This window comes from Phyllobates terribilis, unplaced genomic scaffold (assembly GCF_046119375.1).
Source record: "Phyllobates terribilis strain yellow unplaced genomic scaffold, ASM4611937v1 Scaffold_244__1_contigs__length_2968133, whole genome shotgun sequence".
Taxonomy (NCBI): Eukaryota; Metazoa; Chordata; class Amphibia; order Anura; family Dendrobatidae; genus Phyllobates; species Phyllobates terribilis.
In genome coordinates, this window is record NW_027363004.1 from 641891 (window position 1) to 667447 (window position 25557).

A 25557-nucleotide genomic window follows, 5' to 3' on the forward strand; every position below is an offset into this window, starting at 1 on the left:
GTTACATCGTGTCTTATCCTCCAGACACCTCCAGAGCTGCAGTCACTATTCTGCTGTTACATCGTGTCTTATCCTTCAGTCACGTCAAGAGCTGCACTCACTATTATTTTGTTACATCGTATCTTATCCTCCAGTCACCTCCAGAGCTTCAGTCACTATTCTGCTGTTACATCGTGTCTTATACTCCAGTCATCTCCAGAGCTGCACTCACTATTCTGCTGTTACATCATGATTTTTCCTCCAGTCACCTCCAGAGCTGCTCTCACTATTCTGCTGTTACATCGTGTCTTATCCTCCAGTCACCTCCAGAGCGGCACTCACTATTCTGCTGTTACATCATGTTTTATCCGCCAGTCACCTCCAGAGCTGCACTCACTATTCTGCTGTTACATCGTGTCTTATCCTCCAGTCACCTCCAGAGCTGCGTCACTATTCTGCTGTTACATCAGGTCTTATCCTCCAGTCACCTCCAGATCTGCACTCACTATTCTGCTGTTACATCAGGTCTTATCCTCCAGTCACCTCCAGATGTGCCCTCACTATTCTGCTGTTACATCGCCTCTTATCCTCCAGAGCTGCACTCATCATTCTGCTGTTACATTGTGTCTTATCCTCCAGTCACCTCCTGAGCTGTAGTCACTATTCTGCTGTTACATCAGGTCTTATCCTCCTGTCACCTCCAGAGCTGAAGTCACCATTCTGCTGTTACATCATGTGTTATCCTCCAGTCACCTTCAGAGCTACACTATTCTGCTGTTACATAGTGTATTATCCTCCAGCCACCTCCAGAGCTGCAGTCACTATTCTGCTGTTACATCAGGTCTTATCCTCTAGTCACCTCCAGAGCGGCTATCATTATTCGGCTATTACATCATGTCTTTTCCTCCAGTCACCTCCAGAGCTGCAGTCACTATTCTGCCGTTACATCGTGTCTTCTCCTCCAGTCACCTCCAGAGCTGCAGTCACTATTCTGCTGTTACATGGTGTCTTATCCTCCAGCCACCTCCAGAGCTGCAGTCACTATTCTGCTGTCACATCAGGTCTTATCCTCCACTCACCTCGTGAGCTGCAGTCACTATTCTGCTGTTACATCATGTCTTATCCTCCAGTCACCTCCAGAGCTGCTGTCACTATTCTGCTGTTACATCAGGTCTTATCCTCCATTCACCTCCAGAGATGCACTCACTATTCTCTGTTACATGGTGTCTTATCCTCCAGCCACCTCCAGAGCTGCAATCGTTATTCTGCTGTTACATCGTGTCTTATCCTCCTGTCACCTCCAGAGCTGCAATCACTATTCCACTGTTACATCAGGTCTTATCCTCCATTCACCTCCAGAGATGCACTCACTATTCTACTGTTAAATCGTGTCTTATCCTCCAGTTACCTCCAGAGCTGAATTCACCATTCTGCTGTTACATCATGTCTTATCCTCCAGTCACCTACAGAGCTGCACTCACCATTCTGCTGTTAAGTCATGTCTTATCTTCCAGTTACCTCCAGAGCTGCAGTCAGTATTCTGTTGTTACATCAGATCTTATCCTCCAGTCACCTCCAGAGCTGCAATCATTATTCTGCTGTTACATCGTGTCTTATCCTCCTGTCACCTCCAGAGCTGCAATCACTATTCCACTGTTACATCATGTCTTATCCTCCAGTCACCTCCAGAGCTGCACTCACTATTCTGCTGTTACATCATGTCTTATCCTCCAGTCTCCTCCAGAGCTGCAGTCACTATTCTGCCGTTACATCGTGTCTTATCCTCCAGTCACATCCAGAGCTGCAGTCACTATTCTGCTGTTACATCGTGTCTTATCCTCCAGCCACCTCCAGAGCTGCAGTCACTATTCTGCTGTTACATCAGGTCTTATCCTCCACTCACCTCCAGAGCTGCAGTCACTATTCTGATGTTACATCAGGTCTTATCCTCCAGTCACCTCCAGAGCTGCTGTCACTATTCTGTTGTTACATCAGGTCTTATCCTCCAGTCACCTCAAGAGATGCACTGACTATTCTGCTGTTACATCATGTCTTATCCTCCAGTCACCTCATGAGCTGCAGTCACTATTCTGCTGTTACATCGTGTCTTGTCCTCCAGTCACCTCCAGAGCTGCACTCACTGTTATGCTGTTACTTCATGTCTTATCCTCCACTCATCTCCAGAGCTGCAGTCACTATTCTGCTGTTACATCATGTCTTATCCTCCAGTCACCTCCAGAGCTGCACTCACTATTATGCTGTTACTTCATGTCTTATCCTCCAGTCACCTCAAGAGCTGCACTCACTTTTCTGCTGTTACATTGTGTCTTATCCTCCAGTCACCTCAAGAACTGCACTCACTATTTTGCTGTTACATCATGTCTTATCCTCCAGTCACCTCCAGAGCTGCACTCACTATTCTGCTGTTACCTCATGTCCTATCTACCAGTCACCTGCAGAGCTGCACTGACTATTCTGCTGTTACATCGTGTCTTATCCTCCAGTCACCTCCAGAGCTGCACTCACTATTCTGCTGTTACATCGTGTCTTATACTCCAGTTACCTCCAGAGCTCCTGTCACTATTCTGCTGTTACATCATGTCTTATCCTCCAGTCACCTCCAGAGCTGCACTCACTATTCTGCTGTTACATCATGTCTTATCCTCCAGTCACCTCCAGAGCTACAGTTACTATTCTGCTGTTACATCATCTATTATCCTCCAGCCACCTCCAGAGCTACAGTCACTATTCTACTGTTACATCGTGTATTATCCTCCAGAGCTGAATTCACCATTCTGCTGTTACATCCTGTCTTATCCTCCAGTCACCTCCAGAGCTGCAGTCACTATTCTGCTGTTACATCCTGTCTTATCCTCCAGTCACCTCCAGAGCTGCAGTCACTATTCTGCTGTTACATCGTATCTTATCGTCCAGTCAACTCCAGAGCTGCACTCACTATTCTGCTGTTATTTCATGTCTTATCCTTCAGTCACCTCCAGAGCTGCAGTCACTGTTCTGCTGTTACATCATGTCTTATCCTCCAGCCACCTCCAGAGCTGCACTCACTATTCTGCTGTTACATCATGTCTTATCCTCCAATCACGTCCAGAGCTGCAGTCACTATTCTGCCGTTACATCATGTCTTATCCTCCAGTCACCTCCAGAGCTGCAGTCACTATTCTGCTGTTACATCGTGTCTTATCCTCCAGCCACCTCCAGAGCTGCAGTCACTATTCTGCTGTTACATCAGGTCTTATTCTCCACTCACCTCCAGAGCTGCACTCACTATTCTGCTGTTACATCATGTCTTTTCCTCCAGTCACCTCCAGAGCTGCTGTCACTATTCTGCTGTTACATCAGGTCTTATCCTCCATTCACCTCCAGAGATGCAGTCACTATTCTGCTGTTACATCATGTCTTTTCCTCCAGCCACCTCCAGAGCTGCAGTCACTATTCTGCTGTTACATCAGGTCTTATCCTCCACTCATCTCCAGAGCTGCAGTCACTATTCTGCTGTTACATCATGTCTTATCCTCCAGTCACCTCCAGAGCTGCACTCACTATTCTGCTGTTACATCGTGTCCTATCCTCCAGTCACCTCCAGAGCTGCAGTCACTATTCTGCTGTTACATCAGGTCTTATCCTCCACTCACCTCCAGAGCTGCAGTCACTTTTCTGCTGTTACATCATGTCTTATCCTCCAGTCACCTCCAGAGCTGCTGTCACTATTCTGCTGTTACATCAGGTCTTATCTTCCAGTTACCTCCAGAGCTGCAGTCACTATTCTGCTGTTACATCGTGTCTTATCCTCCAGTCACCTCCAGAGCTGCACTCACTATTCTGCTGTTAAATCATGTCTTATCCTCCAGCCACCTCCAGAGCTGCACTCACTATTCTGCTGTTACATCATGTCTTATCCTCCAGTCTCCTCCAGAGCTGCAGTCACTATTCTGCCGTTACATCGTGTCTTATCCTCCAGTCACATACAGAGCTGCAGTCACTATTCTGCTGTTACATCGTGTCTTATCCTCCAGCCACCTCCAGAGCTGCAGTCACTATTCTGCTGTTAAATCAGGTCTTATCCTCCACTCACCTCCAGAGCTGCAGTCACTATTCTGATGTTACATCAGGTCTTATCCTCCAGTCACCTCCAGAGCTGCTGTCACTATTCTGTTGTTACATCAGGTCTTATCCTCCGTTCACCTTCAGAGATGCACTCACTATTCTGCTGTCACATCTTGTCTTATCCTCCAGTCACCTCCAGAGCTGCAGTCACTATTCTGCTGTTACATCGTGTCTTATCCTCCAGCCACCTCCAGAGCTGCAGTCACTATTCTGCTGTTAAATCAGGTCTTTTCCTCCACTCACCTCCAGAGCTGCAGTCACTATTCTGATGTTACATCAGGTCTTATCCTCCAGTCACCTCCAGAGCTGCTGTCACTATTCTGTTGTTACATCAGGTCTTATCCTCCGTTCACCTTCAGAGATGCACTCACTATTCTGCTGTTACATCTTGTCTTATCCTCCAGTCACCTCCAGAGCTGCAGTCACTATTCTGCTGTTACATCGTGTCTTATCCTCCAGTCACCTCAAGAGCTGCAGTCACTATTCTGCTGTTACATCGTGTCTTATCCTCCAGTCACCTCCAGAGCTGCACTCACTATTCTGCTGTTACATCATGATTTTTCTCCAGTCACCTCCAGAGCTGCACTCACTATTCTGCTGTTACATCACGTCTTATACTCCAGTCACCTCCAGAGCTGCTCTCACTATTCTGCTGTTACATCGTGTCTTATCCTCCAGTCACCTCCAGAGCGGCACTCACTATTCTGCTGTTACATCATGTTTTATCCGCCAGTCACCTCCAGAGCTGCACTCACTATTCTGCTGTTACATCGTGTCTTATCCTCCAGTCACCTCCAGAGCTGCGTCACTATTCTGCTGTTACATCAGGTCTTATCCTCCAGTCACCTCCAGATCTGCACTCACTATTCTGCTGTTACATCAGGTCTTATCCTCCAGTCACCTCCAGATGTGCCCTCACTATTCTGCTGTTACATCGCCTCTTATCCTCCAGAGCTGCACTCATCATTCTGCTGTTACATTGTGTCTTATCCTCCAGTCACCTCCTGAGCTGTAGTCACTATTCTGCTGTTACATCAGGTCTTATCCTCCTGTCACCTCCAGAGCTGAAGTCACCATTCTGCTGTTACATCATGTGTTATCCTCCAGTCACCTTCAGAGCTACACTATTCTGCTGTTACATAGTGTATTATCCTCCAGCCACCTCCAGAGCTGCAGTCACTATTCTGCTGTTACATCAGGTCTTATCCTCTAGTCACCTCCAGAGCGGCTATCATTATTCGGCTATTACATCATGTCTTATCCTCCAGTCACCTCCAGAGCTGCAGTCACTATTCTGCCGTTACATCGTGTCTTCTCCTCCAGTCACCTCCAGAGCTGCAGTCACTATTCTGCTGTTACATGGTGTCTTATCCTCCAGCCACCTCCAGAGCTGCAGTCACTATTCTGCTGTCACATCAGGTCTTATCCTCCACTCACCTCGTGAGCTGCAGTCACTATTCTGCTGTTACATCATGTCTTATCCTCCAGTCACCTCCAGAGCTGCTGTCACTATTCTGCTGTTACATCAGGTCTTATCCTCCATTCACCTCCAGAGATGCACTCACTATTCTCTGTTACATGGTGTCTTATCCTCCAGCCACCTCCAGAGCTGCAATCATTATTCTGCTGTTACATCGTGTCTTATCCTCCTGTCACCTCCAGAGCTGCAATCACTATTCCACTGTTAAATCAGGTCTTATCCTCCATTCACCTCCAGAGATGCACTCACCATTCTGCTGTTACATCATGTCTTATCCTCCAGTCACCTACAGAGCTGCACTCACCATTCTGCTGTTAAGTCATGTCTTATCTTCCAGTTACCTCCAGAGCTGCAGTCAGTATTCTGTTGTTACATCAGATCTTATCCTCCAGTCACCTCCAGAGCTGCAATCATTATTCTGCTGTTACATCGTGTCTTATCCTCCTGTCACCTCCAGAGCTGCAATCACTATTCCACTGTTACATCATGTCTTATCCTCCAGTCACCTCCAGAGCTGCACTCACTATTCTGCTGTTACATCATGTCTTATCCTCCAGTCTCCTCCAGAGCTGCAGTCACTATTCTGCCGTTACATCGTGTCTTATCCTCCAGTCACATCCAGAGCTGCAGTCACTATTCTGCTGTTACATCGTGTCTTATCCTCCAGCCACCTCCAGAGCTGCAGTCACTATTCTGCTGTTACATCAGGTCTTATCCTCCACTCACCTCCAGAGCTGCAATCATTATTCTGATGTTATATCAAGGCTGCATTATACAATATATGTACTTTTTACCTTTTGTGTCTCCCCCACTTCCTCATAGACTGTAAGCTTGCGAGCAGGGCCCTCACTCCGTTCGATATGAGATATGCTTATTCTGTATTGTCTGTATAAGTCCCCCCTAAAATTTGTAAAGTGCTGCGGAATATGTTGGCGCTATAAAAATAAACTATTATTATTATTATTATTATTACATCAGGTCTTATCCTCCAGTCACCTCCAGAGCTGCTGTCACTATTCTGTTGTTACATCAGGTCTTATCCTCCAGTCACCTCAAGAGATGCACTGACTATTCTGCTGTTACATCATGTCTTATCCTCCAGTCACCTCATGAGCTGCAGTCACTATTCTGCTGTTACATCGTGTCTTGTCCTCCAGTCACCTCCAGAGCTGCACTCACTATTATGCTGTTACTTCATGTCTTATCCTCCACTCATCTCCAGAGCTGCAGTCACTATTCTGCTGTTACATCATGTCTTATCCTCCAGTCACCTCCAGAGCTGCACTCACTATTATGCTGTTACTTCATGTCTTATCCTCCAGTCACCTCAAGAGCTGCACTCACTTTTCTGCTGTTACATTGTGTCTTATCCTCCAGTCACCTCAAGAACTGCACTCACTATTTTGCTGTTACATCATGTCTTATCCTCCAGTCACCTCCAGAGCTGCACTCACTATTCTGCTGTTACCTCATGTCCTATCTACCAGTCACCTGCAGAGCTGCACTGACTATTCTGCTGTTACATCGTATCTTATCCTCCAGTCACCTCCAGAGCTGCACTCACTATTCTGCTGTTACATCGTGTCTTATACTCCAGTTACCTCCAGAGCTCCTGTCACTATTCTGCTGTTACATCATGTCTTATCCTCCAGTCACCTCCAGAGCTGCGCTCACTATTCTGCTGTTACATCATGTCTTATCCTCCAGTCACCTCCAGAGCTACAGTTACTATTCTGCTGTTACATCATCTATTATCCTCCAGCCACCTCCAGAGCTACAGTCACTATTCTACTGTTACATCGTGTATTATCCTCCAGAGCTGAATTCACCATTCTGCTGTTACATCCTGTCTTATCCTCCAGTCACCTCCAGAGCTGCAGTCACTATTCTGCTGTTACATCCTGTCTTATCCTCCAGTCACCTCCAGAGCTGCAGTCACTATTCTGCTGTTACATCATCTATATACCTCCAATCACCTCAAGAGCTGCACTCTCTATTCTGCTGTTACATCGTATCTTATCGTCCAGTCAACTCCAGAGCTGCACTCACTATTCTGCTGTTATTTCATGTCTTATCCTTCAGTCACCTCCAGAGCTGCAGTCACTGTTCTGCTGTTACATCATGTCTTATCCTCCAGCCACCTCCAGAGCTGCACTCACTATTCTGCTGTTACATCATGTCTTATCCTCCAATCACGTCCAGAGCTGCAGTCACTATTCTGCCGTTACATCGTGTCTTATCCTCCAGTCACCTCCAGAGCTGCAGTCACTATTCTGCTGTTACATCGTGTCTTATCCTCCAGCCACCTCCAGAGCTGCAGTCACTATTCTGCTGTTACATCAGGTCTTATTCTCCACTCACCTCCAGAGCTGCACTCACTATTCTGCTGTTACATCATGTCTTTTCCTCCAGTCACCTCCAGAGCTGCTGTCACTATTCTGCTGTTACATCAGGTCTTATCCTCCATTCACCTCCAGAGATGCAGTCACTATTCTGCTGTTACATCATGTCTTTTCCTCCAGCCACCTCCAGAGCTGCAGTCACTATTCTGCTGTTACATCAGGTCTTATCCTCCACTCATCTCCAGAGCTGCAGTCACTATTCTGCTGTTACATCATGTCTTATCCTCCAGTCACCTCCAGAGCTGCACTCACTATTCTGCTGTTACATCGTGTCCTATCCTCCAGTCACCTCCAGAGCTGCAGTCACTATTCTGCTGTTACATCAGGTCTTATCCTCCACTCACCTCCAGAGCTGCAGTCACTATTCTGCTGTTACATCATGTCTTATCCTCCAGTCACCTCCAGAGCTGCTGTCACTATTCTGCTGTTACATCAGGTCTTATCTTCCAGTTACCTCCAGAGCTGCAGTCACTATTCTGCTGTTACATCGTGTCTTATCCTCCAGTCACCTCCAGAGCTGCACTCACTATTCTGCTGTTAAATCATGTCTTATCCTCCAGCCACCTCCAGAGCTGCACTCACTATTCTGCTGTTACATCATGTCTTATCCTCCAGTCTCCTCCAGAGCTGCAGTCACTATTCTGCCGTTACATCGTGTCTTATCCTCCAGTCACATACAGAGCTGCAGTCACTATTCTGCTGTTACATCGTGTCTTATCCTCCAGCCACCTCCAGAGCTGCAGTCACTATTCTGCTGTTAAATCAGGTCTTATCCTCCACTCACCTCCAGAGCTGCAGTCACTATTCTGATGTTACATCAGGTCTTATCCTCCAGTCACCTCCAGAGCTGCTGTCACTATTCTGTTGTTACATCAGGTCTTATCCTCCGTTCACCTTCAGAGATGCACTCACTATTCTGCTGTTACATCTTGTCTTATCCTCCAGTCACCTCCAGAGCTGCAGTCACTATTCTGCTGTTACATCGTGTCTTATCCTCCAGTCACCTCAAGAGCTGCAGTCACTATTCTGCTGTTACATCGTGTCTTATCCTCCAGTCACCTCCAGAGCTGCAGTCACTATTCTGCTGTTACATCGTGTCTTATCCTCCAGTCACCTCAAGAGCTGCAGTCACTATTCTGCTGTTACATCGTGTCTTATCCTCCAGTCACCTCATGAGCTGCAGTCACTATTCTGCTGTTACATCGTGTCTTGTCCTCCAGTCATCTCCAGAGCTGCACTCACTATTATGCTCTTACTTCATGTCTTATCCTCCACTCATCTCCAGAGCTGCAGTCACTATTCTGCTGTTACATTATGTCTTATCCTCCAGTCACCTCCAGAGCTGCACTCACTATTCTGCTGTTACATCCTGTCCTATCCTCCAGTCACCTCCAGAGCTGCAGTCACTATTCTGCTGTTACATCATGTCTTATCCTCCAGTCACCTCCAGAGCTGCTGTCACTATTCTGTTGTTACATCGTTCCTTATCCTCCATTCACCTCCAGAGATGCAATCGCTGTTCTGCTGTTACATGGTGTCTTATCGTCCAGTCACCTCCAGAGCTGCAGTCACTATTCTGCTGTTACATCGTGTCTTGTCCTCCAGTCACCTCCAGAGCAGCACTCACTATTATGCTGTTACTTTATGTCTTATCCTCCAGTCACCTCAAGAGCTGCACTCACTTTTCTGCTGTTACATCATGTCTTATCCTCCAGTCACCTCCAGAGCTGCACTCACTATTCTGCTGTTACCTCATGTCCTATCTACCAGTCACCTCCAGAGCTGCACTGACTATTCTGCTGTTACATCATGTCTTATCCTCCAGTCACCTCCAGAGCTGCAGTTACTATTCTGCTGTTACATCATCTATTATCCTCCAGCCACCTCCAGAGCTACAGTCACTATTCTACTGTTACATCGTGTATTATCCTCCAGAGCTGAATTCACCATTCTGCTGTTACATCATGTCTTATCTTCCTGTCACCTCCAGAGCTGCAGTCACTATTCTGCTGTTACATCAGGTCTTATCCTCCAGTCACCTCCAGAGCTGCAATCATTATTCTGCTGTTACATCGTGTCCTATCCTCCTGTCACCTCCAGAGCTGCAATCACTTTTCTACTGTTACATCCTGTATTATCCTCCAGTCACCTCCACAGCTGCAGTCACTATTCTGATGTTACATCATCTATATTCCTCCAATCACCTCAAGAGCTGCACTCTCTATTCTGCTGTTACTTCATGTCTTATCCTTCAGTCTCCTCCAGAGCTGCAGTCACTGTTCTGCTGTTACATCATGTCTTATCCTCCAGCCACCTCCAGAGCTGCACTCACTATTCTGCTGTTACATCATGTCTTATCCTCCAGTCACGTCCAAAGCTGCAGTCACTATTCTGCCGTTACATCGTGTCTTATCCTCCAGTCACCTCCAGAGCTGCAGTCACTATTCTGCTGTTACATCGTGTCTTATCCTCCAGCCACCTCCAGAGCTGCAGTCACTATTCTGCTGTTACATCAGGTCTTATCCTCCACTCACCTCCAGAGCTGCACTCACTATTCTGCTGTTACATCATGTCTTTTCCTCCAGTCACCTCCAGAGCTGCTGTCACTATTCTGCTGTTACATCAGGTCTTATCCTCCAGTCACCTCCAGAGATGCACTCACTATTCTACTGTTACATCGTGTCTTATCCTCCAGTTACCTCCAGAGCTGAATTCACCATTCTGCTGTTACATCATGTCTTATCCTCCAGTCACCTACAGAGCTGCACTCACCATTCTGCTGTTAAATCATGTCTTATCTTCCAGTCACCTCCAGAGCTGCAGTCACTATTCTGCTGTTACATCATGTCTTATCCTCCACTCATCTCCAGAGCTGCAGTCACTATTCTGCTGTTACATCATGTCTTATCCTCCAGTCACCTCCAGAGCTGCACTCACTATTCTGCTGTTACATCAGGTCTTATCCTCCACTCACCTCCAGAGCTGCAGTCACTATTCTGCTGTTACATCATGTCTTATCCTCCAGTCACCTCCAGAGCTGCTGTCACTATTCTGCTGTTACATCAGGTCTTATCCTCCATTCACCTCCAGAGATGCACTCACTATTCTACTGTTACATCGTGTCTTATCCTCCAGTTACCTCCAGAGCTGAATTCACCATTCTGCTGTTACATCATGTCTTATCCTCCAGTCACCTACAGGGCTGCACTCACCATTCTGCTGTTACATCGTGTCTTATCCTCCTGTCACCTCCAGAGCTGCAATCACTATTCCACTATTACATCATGTCTTATCCTCCAGTCACCTCCAGAGCTGCACTCACTATTCTGCTGTTACATCGTATCTTATCCTCCAGTCAACTCCAGAGCTGCACTCACTATTCTGCTGTTAAATCATGTCTTATCCTCCAGAGCTGCACTCACTATTCTGCTGTTACATCATGTCTTATCCTCCAGTCTCCTCCAGAGCTGCAGTCACTATTCTGCCGTTACATCGTGTCTTATCCTCCAGTCACCTCCAGAGCTGCAGTCACTATTCTGCTGTTACATCATGTCTTATCCTCCAGCCACCTCCAGAGCTGCACTCACTATTCTGCTGTTACATCAGGTCTTATCCTCCACTCACCTCCAGAGCTGCAGTCACTATTCTGCTGTTACATCACGTCTTATCCTCCAGTCACCTCCAGAGCTGCTCTCACTATTCTGCTGTTACATCATGTTTTATCCGCCAGTCACCTCCAGAGCTGCACTCACTATTCTGCTGTTACATCATGTCTTATCCTCCAGTCACTTCCTGAAGTGCAGTCACTATTCTGCTGTTACATCGTGTCTTATCCTCCAGTCACCTCCAGAGCTGCGTCACTATTCTGCTGTTATATCAGGTCTTATCCTCCAGTCACCTCCAGATCTGCACTCACTATTCTGCTGTTACATCAGGTCTTATCCTCCAGTCACCTCCAGATGTGCACTCACTATTCTGCTGTTACATCGCCTCTTATCCTCCAGTCACCTCCAGAGCTGCACTCATCATTCTGGTGTTACATTGTGTCTTATCCTCCAGTCACCTCCAGAGCTGTAGTCACTATTCTGCTGTTACATCATGTCTTATCCTCCAGCCACCTCCAGAGCTGTAGACTCTTTTCTGCTGTTACATAATTTCTTATCCTCCAGCCACCGCCAGAGCTGCAGTCACTATTCTGCTGTTTCATCGTGTCTTATCCTCCAGACACCTCCAGAGCTGTAGTCACTATTCTGCTGTTACATCGTGTCTTATCCTCCAGTCACTTCCTGAGATGTAGTCACTATTCTGCTGTTTCATCGTGTCTTATCCTCCTGTCACCTCCAGAGCTGAAGTCACCATTCTGCTGTTAAATCATGTCTTATCCTCCAGTCACCTCCAGAGCTACACTAACTATTCTGCTGTTACATAGTGTATTATCCTCCAGTCACCTCCAGAGCTGCACTCACTATTCTTCTGTTACATCATGTCTTATCTTCCAGTCACCTCTAGAGCTGCAGTCACTATTCTGCTGTTACATCATCTATTATCATCCAGTCACCTCCAGAGCTGCACTCACTATTCTGCTGTTACATCATGTCTTATCCTCCAGTTACCTCCAGAGCTGCACTCACTATTCTGCTGTTACATCATGTCTTATCCTCCTGTCACCTCCAGAGCTGCAGTCACTATTCTGCTGTTACATCATCTATTATCCTCCAGCCACCTCCAGAACTGCAGTCACTATTCTACTGTTACATCGTGTATTATCCTCCAGTTACCTCCAGAGCTGAATTCACCATTCTGCTGTTACATCATGTCTTATCTTCCAGTCACCTCCAGAGCTGCAGTCACTATTCTGCTGTTACATCAGGTCTTATCCTCTAGTCACCTCCAGAGCGGCAATCATTATTCTGCTGTTACATCGTGTCTTATCCTCCTGTCACCTCCAGAGCTGCAATCACTATTCTACTGTTACATCCTGTCTTATCCTCCAGTCACCTCCAGAGCTGCAGTCACTATTCTGCTGTTACATCATCTATATTCCTCCAGTCACCTCAAGAGCTGCACTCTCTATTCTGCTGTTACTTCATGTCTTATCCTTCAGTCACCTCCAGAGCTGCAGTCACTGTTCTGCTGTTACATCATGTCTTATCCTCCAGCCACCTCCAGAGCTGCACTCACTATTCTGCTATTACATCATGTCTTATCCTCCAGTCACCTCCAGAGCTGCAGTCACTATTCTGCTGTTACATGGTGTCTTATCCTCCAGCCACCTCCAGAGCTGCAGTCACTATTCTGCTGTCACATCAGGTCTTATCCTCCACTCACCTCCAGAGCTGCAGTCACTATTCTGCTGTTACATCATGTCTTATCCTCCAGCCACCTCCAGAGCTGCACTCACTATTCTGCTATTACATCATGTCTTATCCTCCAGTCACCTCCAGAGCTGCAGTCACTATTCTGCCATTACATCGTGTCTTATCCTCCAGTCACCTCCAGAGCTGCAGTCACTATTCTGCTGTTACATGGTGTCTTATCCTCCAGCCACCTCCAGAGCTGCAGTCACTATTCTGCTGTCACATCAGGTCTTATCCTCCACTCACCTCCAGAGCTGCAGTCACTATTCTGCTGTTACATCATGTCTTATCCTCCAGTCACCTCCAGAGCTGCTGTCACTCTTCTGCTGTTACATCAGGTCTTATCCTCCATTCACCTCCAGAGATGCACTCACTATTCTCTGTTATATGGTGTCTTATCCTCCAGCCACCTCCAGAGCTGCAATCATTATTCTGCTGTTACATCGTGTCTTATCCTCCTGTCACCTCCAGAGCTGCAATCACTATTCCACTGTTACATCATGTCTTATCCTCCAGTCACCTCCAGAGCTACACTCACTATTCTGTTGTTACATCGTATCTTATCCTCCAGTCAACTCCAGAGCTGCACTCACTATTCTGCTGTTAAATCATGTCTTATCCTCCAGCCACCTTCAGAGCTGCACTCACTATTCTGCTGTTACATCATGTCTTATCCTCCAGTCTCCTCCAGAGCTGCAGTCACTATTCTGCCGTTACATCGTGTCTTATCCTCCAGTCACCTCCAGAGCTGCAGTCACTATTCTGCTGTTACATCGTGTCTTATCCTCCAGCCACCTCCAGAGCTGCAGTCAATATTCTGCTGTTACATCAGGTCTTATCCTCCACTCACCTCCAGAGCTGCAGTCACTATTCTGATGTTACATCAGGTCTTATCCTCCAGTCACCTCCAGAGCTGCTGTCACTATTCTGTTGTTACATCAGGTCTTATACTCCGTTCACCTCCAGAGATGCACTCACTATTCTGCTGTTACATCTTGTCTTATCCTCCAGTCACCTCCAGAGCTGCAGTCACTATTCTGCTGTTACATCGTGTCTTATCCTCCAGTCACCTCAAGAGCTGCAGTCACTATTCTGCTGTTACATCATGTCTTATCCTCCAGTCACCTCATGAGCTGCAGTCACTATTCTGCTGTTACATCGTGTCTTGTCCTCCAGTCATCTCCAGAGCTGCAGTCACTATTCTGCTGTTACATCATGTCTTTTCCTCCAGTCACCTACAGAGCTGCACTCACTATTCTGCTGTTACATCGTGTCCTATCCTCCAGTCACCTCCAGAGCTGCAGTCACTATTCTGCTGTTACAAGGTGTATTATCCTCCAGCCACCTCCAGAGCTGCAGTCACTATTCTGCTGTTACATCAGGCCTTATCCTCCACTCACCTCCAGAGCTGCAGTCACTATTCTGCTGCTACATCATGTCTTATCCTCCAGTCACTTCCAGAGCTGCTGTCACTATTCTGCTGTTACATCAGGTCTTATCCTCCAGTTACCTCCAGAGCTGAATTCACCATTCTGCTGTTACATCATGTCTTATCCTCCAGTCACCTACAGAGCTGCACTCACCATTCTGCTGTTAAGTCATGTCTTATCTTCCAGTTACCTCCAGAGCTGCAGTCACTATTCTGCTGTTACATCAGATCTTATCCTCCAGTCACCTCCAGAGCTGCACTCACTATTCTGCTGTTACATCAGGTCTTATCCTCCACTCACCTCCAGAGCTGCAGTCACTATTCTGCTGTTACATCATGTCTTATCCTCCAGTCACCTCCAGAGCTGCTGTCACTATTCTGCTGTTACATCAGGTCTTATCCTCCATTCACCTCCAGAGATGCACTCACTATTCTACTGTTACATCGTGTCTTATCCTCCAGTTACCTCCAGAGCTGAATTCACCATTCTGCTGTTACATCATGTCTTATCCTCCAGTCACCTACAGGGCTGCACTCACCATTCTGCTGTTACATCGTGTCTTATCCTCCTGTCACCTCCAGAGCTGCAATCACTATTCCACTATTACATCATGTCTTATCCTCCAGTCACCTCCAGAGCTGCACTCACTATTCTGCTGTTACATCGTATCTTATCCTCCAGTCAACTCCAGAGCTGCACTCACTATTCTGCTGTTAAATCATGTCTTATCCTCCAGAGCTGCACTCACTATTCTGCTGTTACATCATGTCTTATCCTCCAGTCTCCTCCAGAGCTGCAGTCACTATTCTGCCGTTACATCGTGTCTTATCCTCCAGTCACCTCCAGAGCTGCAGTCACTATTCTGCTGTTACATCATGTCTTATCCTCCAGCCACCTCCAGAGCTGCACTCACTATTCTGCTGTTACATCAGGTCTTATCCTCCACTCACCTCCAGAGCTGCAGTCACTATTCTGCTGTTACATCACGTCTTATCCTCCAGTCACCTCCAGAGCTGCTCTCACTATTCTGCTGTTACATCATGTTTTATCCGCCAGTCACCTCCAGAGCTGCACTCACTATTCTGCTGTTACATCATGTCTTATCCTCCAGTCACTTCCTGAAGTGCAGTCACTATTCTGCTGTTACATCGTGTCTTATCCTCCAGTCACCTCCAGAGCTGCGTCACTATTCTGCTGTTATATCAGGTCTTATCCTCCAGTCACCTCCAGATCTGCACTCACTATTCTGCTGTTACATCAGGTCTTATCCTCCAGTCACCTCCAGATGTGCACTCACTATTCTGCTGTTACATCGCCTCTTATCCTCCAGTCACCTCCAGAGCTGCACTCATCATTCTGGTGTTACATTGTGTCTTATCCTCCAGTCACCTCCAGAGCTGTAGTCACTATTCTGCTGTTACATCATGTCTTATCCTCCAGCCACCTCCAGAGCTGTAGACTCTTTTCTGCTGTTACATAATTTCTTATCCTCCAGCCACCGCCAGAGCTGCAGTCACTATTCTGCTGTTTCATCGTGTCTTATCCTCCAGACACCTCCAGAGCTGTAGTCACTATTCTGCTGTTACATCGTGTCTTATCCTCCAGTCACTTCCTGAGATGTAGTCACTATTCTGCTGTTTCATCGTGTCTTATCCTCCTGTCACCTCCAGAGCTGAAGTCACCATTCTGCTGTTAAATCATGTCTTATCCTCCAGTCACCTCCAGAGCTACACTAACTATTCTGCTGTTACATAGTGTATTATCCTCCAGTCACCTCCAGAGCTGCACTCACTATTCTTCTGTTACATCATGTCTTATCTTCCAGTCACCTCTAGAGCTGCAGTCACTATTCTGCTGTTACATCATCTATTATCATCCAGTCACCTCCAGAGCTGCACTCACTATTCTGCTGTTACATCATGTCTTATCCTCCAGTTACCTCCAGAGCTGCACTCACTATTCTGCTGTTACATCATGTTTTATCCTCCTGTCACCTCCAGAGCTGCAGTCACTATTCTGCTGTTACATCATCTATTATCCTCCAGCCACCTCCAGAACTGCAGTCACTATTCTACTGTTACATCGTGTATTATCCTCCAGTTACCTCCAGAGCTGAATTCACCATTCTGCTGTTACATCATGTCTTATCTTCCAGTCACCTCCAGAGCTGCAGTCACTATTCTGCTGTTACATCAGGTCTTATCCTCTAGTCACCTCCAGAGCGGCAATCATTATTCTGCTGTTACATCGTGTCTTATCCTCCTGTCACCTCCAGAGCTGCAATCACTATTCTACTGTTACATCCTGTCTTATCCTCCAGTCACCTCCAGAGCTGCAGTCACTATTCTGCTGTTACATCATCTATATTCCTCCAGTCACCTCAAGAGCTGCACTCTCTATTCTGCTGTTACTTCATGTCTTATCCTTCAGTCACCTCCAGAGCTGCAGTCACTGTTCTGCTGTTACATCATGTCTTATCCTCCAGCCACCTCCAGAGCTGCACTCACTATTCTGCTATTACATCATGTCTTATCCTCCAGTCACCTCCAGAGCTGCAGTCACTATTCTGCTGTTACATGGTGTCTTATCCTCCAGCCACCTCCAGAGCTGCAGTCACTATTCTGCTGTCACATCAGGTCTTATCCTCCACTCACCTCCAGAGCTGCAGTCACTATTCTGCTGTTACATCATGTCTTATCCTCCAGCCAACTCCAGAGCTGCACTCACTATTCTGCTATTACATCATGTCTTATCCTCCAGTCACCTCCAGAGCTGCAGTCACTATTCTGCCATTACATCGTGTCTTATCCTCCAGTCACCTCCAGAGCTGCAGTCACTATTCTGCTGTTACATGGTGTCTTATCCTCCAGCCACCTCCAGAGCTGCAGTCACTATTCTGCTGTCACATCAGGTCTTATCCTCCACTCACCTCCAGAGCTGCAGTCACTATTCTGCTGTTACATCATGTCTTATCCTCCAGTCACCTCCAGAGCTGCTGTCACTCTTCTGCTGTTACATCAGGTCTTATCCTCCATTCACCTCCAGAGATGCACTCACTATTCTCTGTTATATGGTGTCTTATCCTCCAGCCACCTCCAGAGCTGCAATCATTATTCTGCTGTTACATCGTGTCTTATCCTCCTGTCACCTCCAGAGCTGCAATCACTATTCCACTGTTACATCATGTCTTATCCTCCAGTCACCTCCAGAGCTACACTCACTATTCTGTTGTTACATCGTATCTTATCCTCCAGTCAACTCCAGAGCTGCACTCACTATTCTGCTGTTAAATCATGTCTTATCCTCCAGCCACCTTCAGAGCTGCACTCACTATTCTGCTGTTACATCATGTCTTATCCTCCAGTCTCCTCCAGAGCTGCAGTCACTATTCTGCCGTTACATCGTGTCTTATCCTCCAGTCACCTCCAGAGCTGCAGTCACTATTCTGCTGTTACATCGTGTCTTATCCTCCAGCCACCTCCAGAGCTGCAGTCAATATTCTGCTGTTACATCAGGTCTTATCCTCCACTCACCTCCAGAGCTGCAGTCACTATTCTGATGTTACATCAGGTCTTATCCTCCAGTCACCTCCAGAGCTGCTGTCACTATTCTGTTGTTACATCAGGTCTTATACTCCGTTCACCTCCAGAGATGCACTCACTATTCTGCTGTTACATCTTGTCTTATCCTCCAGTCACCTCCAGAGCTGCAGTCACTATTCTGCTGTTACATCGTGTCTTATCCTCCAGTCACCTCAAGAGCTGCAGTCACTATTCTGCTGTTACATCATGTCTTATCCTCCAGTCACCTCATGAGCTGCAGTCACTATTCTGCTGTTACATCGTGTCTTGTCCTCCAGTCATCTCCAGAGCTGCAGTCACTATTCTGCTGTTACATCATGTCTTTTCCTCCAGTCACCTACAGAGCTGCACTCACTATTCTGCTGTTACATCGTGTCCTATCCTCCAGTCACCTCCAGAGCTGCAGTCACTATTCTGCTGTTACAAGGTGTATTATCCTCCAGCCACCTCCAGAGCTGCAGTCACTATTCTGCTGTTACATCAGGCCTTATCCTCCACTCACCTCCAGAGCTGCAGTCACTATTCTGCTGCTACATCATGTCTTATCCTCCAGTCACTTCCAGAGCTGCTGTCACTATTCTGCTGTTACATCAGGTCTTATCCTCCAGTCACCTCAAGAGCTGCAGTCACTATTCTGCTGTTACATCATGTCTTATCCTCCAGTCACCTCATGAGCTGCAGTCACTATTCTGCTGTTACATCATGTCTTGTCCTCCAGTCACCTCCAGAGCTGCACTCACTATTCTGTTATATTGTGTCTTATCCTCCAGTCACCTCCAGAGCTGCAGTCACTATTCTGCTGTTACATCGTGTCTTGTCCTCCAGTCACCTCCAGAGCTGCACTCACTATTATGCTGTTACTTCATGTCTTATCCTCCAGTCACCTCAAGAGCTGCACTCACTTTTCTGCTGTTGCATTGTGTCTTGTCCTCCAGTCACCTCAAGAACTGCACTCACTATTCTGCTGTTACATCATGTCTTATCCTCCAGTCACCTCCAGAGCTGCACTCACTATTCTGCTGTTACATCGTGTCCTATCCTCCAGTCACCTCCAGAGCTGCAGTCACTATTCTGCTGTTACATCATGTCTTATCCTCCAGTCACCTCCAGAGCTGCTGTCACTATTCTGTTGTTACATCGTTTCTTAGCCTCCATTCACCTCCAGAGCTGCACTCACTATTCTGCTGTTACATCATGTCTTATCCTCCAGTCACCTCCAGAGCTGCAGTCACTATTCTGCTGTTACATCATGTCTTATCCTCCAGTCACCTCCAGAGCTGCAGTCACTATTCTGCTGTTACATCATGTCTTATCCTCCAGTCACCTCCAGAGCTACAGTCACTATTCTACTGTTACATCGTGTATTATCTTCCAGAGCTGAATTCACCATTCTGCTGTTAAATTGTGTCTTATCTTCCTGTCACCTCCAGAGCTGCAGTCACTATTCTGCTGTTACATCGTGTCTTATCCTCCTGTCACCTCCAGAGCTGCAATCATTATTCTACTGTTCCATCCTGTCTTATCCTCCAGTCACCTCCAGAGCTGCAGTCACTATTCTGCTGTTACATCATCTATATTCCTCCAATCACCTCAAAAGCTGCACTCTCTATTCTGCTGTTACATCGTATCTTATTGTCCAGTCAACTCCAGAGCTGCACTCACTATTCTGCTGTTATTTCATGTCTTATCCTTCAGTCACCTCCAGAGCTGCAGTCACTGTTCTGCTGTTACATCATGTCTTATCCTCCAGCCACCTCCAGAGCTGCACTCACTATTCTGCTGTTACATCATGTCTTATCCTCCAGTCATGTCCAGAGCTGCAGTCCCTATTCTGCCGTTACATCGTGTCTTATCCTCCAGTCACCTCCAGAGCTGCAGTCACTATTCTGCTGTTACATCGTGTCTTATCCTCCACTCATCTCCAGAGCTGCAGTCACTATTCTGCTGTTACATCATGTCTTATCCTCCAGTCACCTCCAGAGCTGCACTCACTATTCTGCTGTTACATCGTTTCTTATCCTCCATTCACCTCCAGAGATGCAATCACTGTTCTGCTGTTACATGGTGTCTTATCCTCCAGTCACCTCCAGAGCTGCAGTCACTATTCTGCTGTTACATCGTGTCTTGTCCTCCAGTCACCTCCAGAGCTGCACTCACTATTATGCTGTTACTTCATGTCTTATCCTCCAGTCACCTCAAGAGCTGCACTCACTTTTCTGCTGTTGCATTGTGTCTTATCCTCCAGTCACCTCAAGAACTGCACTCACTATTCTGCTGTTACATCATGTCTTATCCTCCAGTCACCTCCAGAGCTGCACTCACTATTCTGCTGTTACATCGTGTCCTATCCTCCAGCCACCTCCAGAGCTGCAGTCACTATTCTGCTGTTACATCAGGTCTTATCCTCCACTCACCTCCAGAGCTGCACTCACTATTCTGCTGTTACATCATGTCTTATCCTCCAGTCACCTCCAGAGCTGCTGTCACTATTCTGCTGTTACATCAGGTCTTATCCTCCATTAACCTCCAGAGATGCACTCACTGTTCTACTGTTACATCGTGTCTTATCCTCCAGTTACCTCCAGAGCTGAATTCACCATTCTGCCGTTAAATCATGTCTTATCTTCCAGTCACCTCCAGAGCTGCAGTCACTATTCTGCTGTTACATCGTTTCTCCTCCTCCAGTCACCTCCAGAGCTGCACTCACTATTATGCTGTTACTTCATGTCTTATCCTCCACTCATCTCCAGAGCTGCAGTCACTATTCTGCTGTTACATCATGTCTTATCCTCCAGTCACCTCCAGAGCTGCACTCACTATTCTGCTGTTACATCGTGTCCTATCCTCCAGTCACCTCCAGAGCTGCAGTCACTATTCTGCTGTTACATCATGTCTTATCCTCCAGTCACCTCCAGAGCTGCTGTCACTATTCTGCTGTTACATCGTGTCTTGTCCTCCAGTCACCTCCAGAGCTGCACTCACTATTATGCTGTTACTTCATGTCTTATCCTCCAGTCACCTCAAGAGCTGCACTCACTTTTCTGCTGTTGCATTGTGTCTTATCCTCCAGTCACCTCAAGAACTGCACTCACTATTCTGCTGTTACATCATGTCTTATCCTCCAGTCACCTCCAGAGCTGCACTCACTATTCTGCTGTTACATCGTGTCCTATCCTCCAGTCACCTCCAGAGCTGCAGTCACTATTCTGCTGTTACATCATGTCTTTTCCTCCAGTCACCTCCAGAGCTGCTGTCACTATTCTGTTGTTACATCGTTTCTTATCCTCCATTCACCTCCAGAGATGCAATCACTGTTCTGCTGTTACATGGTGTCTTATCCTCCAGTCACCTCCAGAGCTGCAGTCACTATTCTGCTGTTACATCGTGTCTTGTCCTCCAGTCACCTCCAGAGCTGCACTCACTATTATGCTGTTACTTCATGTCTTATCCTCCAGTCACCTCCAGAGCTGCAGTCACTATTCTGCTGTTACATCATGTCTTATCCTCCAGTCACCTCAAGAGCTGCAGTCACTATTCTGCTGTTACATCATGTCTTATCCTCCAGTCACCTCCAGAGCTGCACTCACTATTATGCTGTTACTTCATGTCTTATCCTCCAGTCACCTCAAGAGCTGCACTCACTTTTCTGCTGTTGCATTGTGTCTTATCCTCCAGTCACCTCAAGAACTGCACTCACTATTCTGCTGTTACATCATGTCTTATCCTCCAGTCACCTCCAGAGCTGCACTCACTATTCTGCTGTTACCTCATGTCTTATCCTCCAGTCACCTCCAGAGCTGCACTGACTATTCTGCTGTTACATCGTGTCTTATCCTCCAGTCACCTCCAGAGCTGCACTCACTATTCTGCTGTTACATCGTGTCTTATACTCCAGTTACCTCCAGAGCTGCTGTCACTATTCTGCTGTTACATCATGTCTTATCCTCCAGTCACCTCCAGAGCTGCACTCACTATTCTGCTGTTACATCATGTCTTATCCTCCAGTCACCTCCAGAGCTGCAGTCACTATTCTGCTGTTACATCATCTATTATCCTCCAGCCACCTCCAGAGCTACAGTCACTATTCTACTGTTACATCGTGTATTATCCTCCAGAGCTGAATTCACTATTCTGCTGTTACATCGTGTCTTATCTTCCTGTCACCTCCAGAGCTGCAGTCACTATTCTGCTGTTACATCGTGTCTTATCCTCCTGTCACCTCCAGAGCTGCAATCACTATTCTACTGTTACATCCTGTCTTATCCTCCAGTCACCTCCAGAGCTGCAGTCACTATTCTGCTGTTACATCATCTATATTCCTCCAATCACCTCAAAAGCTGCACTCTCTATTCTGCTGTTACATCGTATCTTATTGTCCAGTCAACTCCAGAGCTGCACTCACTATTCTGCTGTTATTTCATGTCTTATCCTCCAGTCACCTCCAGAGCTGCAGTCACTATTCTGCTGTTACATCATGTCTTATCCTCCAGCCACCTCCAGAGCTGCAGTCACTATTCTGCTGTTACATCAGGTCTTATCCTCCACTCACCTCCAGAGCTGCACTCACTGTTCTGCTGTTACATCATGTCTTATCCTCCAGTCACCTCCAGAGCTGCTGTCACTATTCTGCTGTTACATCAGATCTTATCCTCCATTCACCTCCAGAGATGCACTCACTATTCTACTGTTACATCGTGTCTTATCCTCCAGTTACCTCCAGAGCTGAATTCACCATTCTGCTGTTAAATCATGTCTTATCTTCCAGTCACCTCCAGAGCTGCAGTCACTATTCTGCTGTTACATCATGTCTTATCCTCCAGTCACCTCATGAGCTGCAGTCACTATTCTGCTGTTACATCGTGTCTTGTCCTCCAGTCACCTCCAGAGCTGCACTCACTATTATGCTGTTACTTCATGTCTTATCCTCCACTCATCTCCAGAGCTGCAGTCACTATTCTGCTGTTACATCATGTCTTATCCTCCAGTCACCTCATGAGCTGCACTCACTATTCTGCTGTTACATCGTGTCCTATCCTCCAGTCACCTCCAGAGCTGCAATCATTATTCTGCTGTTACATCGTGTCTTATCCTCCTGTCACCTCCAGAGCTGCAATCACTATTCCACTGTTACATCATGTCTTATCCTCCAGTCACCTCCAGAGCTGCACTCACTATTCTGCTGTTACATCGTATCTTCTCCTCCAGTCAACTGCAGAGCTGCACTCATTATTCTGCTGTTAAATCATGTCTTATCCTCCAGCCACCTCCAGAGCTGCACTCAATATTCTGCTGTTACATCATGTCTTATCCTCCAGTCTCCTCCAGAGCTGCAGTCACTATTCTGCCGTTACATCGTGTCTTATCCTCCAGTCACCTCCAGAGCTGCAGTCACTATTCTGCTGTTACATCGTGTCTTATCCTCCAGCCACCTCCAGAGCTGCAGTCACTATTCTGCTGTTACATCAGGTCTTATCCTCCTCTCACCTCCAAAGCTGCAGTCACTATTCTGATGTTACATCAGGTCTTATCCTCCAGTCACCTCCAGAGCTGCTGTCACTATTCTGTTGTTCCATCAGGTCTTATCCTCCGTTCACCTCCAGAGCTGCACTCACTATTCTGCTGTTACATCATGTCTTATCCTCCAGTCATGTCCAGAGCTGCAGTCCCTATTCTGCCGTTACATCGTGTCTTATCCTCCAGTCACCTCCAGAGCTGCAGTCACTATTCTGCTGTTACATCGTGTCTTATCCTCCACTCATCTCCAGAGCTGCAGTCACTATTCTGCTGTTACATCATGTCTTATCCTCCAGTCACCTCCAGAGCTGCACTCACTATTCTGCTGTTACATCGTGTCCTATCCTTCAGTCACCTCATGAGCTGCAGTCACTATTCTGCTGTTACATCATGTCTTATCCTCCAGTCACCTCCAGAGCTGCTGTCACTATTCTGTTGTTACATCGTTTCTTATCCTCCATTCACCTCCAGAGATGCAATCACTGTTCTGCTGTTACATGGTGTCTTATCCTCCAGTCACCTCCAGAGCTGCAGTCACTATTCTGCTGTTACATCGTGTCTTGTCCTCCAGTCACCTCCAGAGCTGCACTCACTATTATGCTGTTACTTCATGTCTTATCCTCCAGTCACCTCAAGAGCTGCACTCACTTTTCTGCTGTTGCATTGTGTCTTATCCTCCAGTCACCTCAAGAACTGCACTCACTATTCTGCTGTTACATCATGTCTTATCCTCCAGTCACCTCCAGAGCTGCACTCACTATTCTGCTGTTACATCGTGTCCTATCCTCCAGTCACCTCCAGAGCTGCAGTCACTATTCTGCTGTTACATCATGTCTTATCCTCCAGTCACCTCCAGAGCTGCTGTCACTATTGTGTTGTTACATCGTTTCTTATCCTCCATTCACCTCCAGAGCTGCACTCACTATTCTGCTGTTACATCATGTCTTATCCTCCAGTCACCTCCAGAGCTGCACTCACTATTCTGCTGTTACATCATGTCTTATCCTCCAGTCACCTCCACAGCTGCAGTCACTATTCTGCTGTTACATCATCTATTATCCTCCAGCCACCTCCAGAGCTACAGTCACTATTCTACTGTTACATCGTGTATTATCTTCCAGAGCTGAATTCACCATTCTGCTGTTACATTGTGTCTTATCTTCCTGTCACCTCCAGAGCTGCAGTCACTATTCTGCTGTTACATCATGTCTTATCCTCCAGTCTCCTCCAGAGCTGCACTAAGTATTCTGCTGTTACCTCATGTCTTATCCTCCAGTCACCTCCAGAGCTGCACTGACTATTCTGTTGTTACATCGTGTCTTATCATCCAGTCACCTCCAGAGCTGCAATCACTATTCTACTGTTACATCCTGTCTTATCCTCCAGTCACCTCCAGAGCTGCAGTCACTATTCTGCTGTTACATCATCTATATTCCTCCAATCACCTCAAAAGCTGCACTCTCTATTCTGCTGTTACATCGTATCTTATTGTCCAGTCAACTCCAGAGCTGCACTCACTATTCTGCTGTTATTTCATGTCTTATCCTTCAGTCACCTCCAGAGCTGCAGTCACTGTTCTGCTGTTACATCATGTCTTATCCTCCAGCCACCTCCAGAGCTGCACTCACTATTCTGCTGTTACATCATGTCTTATCCTCCAGTCATGTCCAGAGCTGCAGTCACTATTCT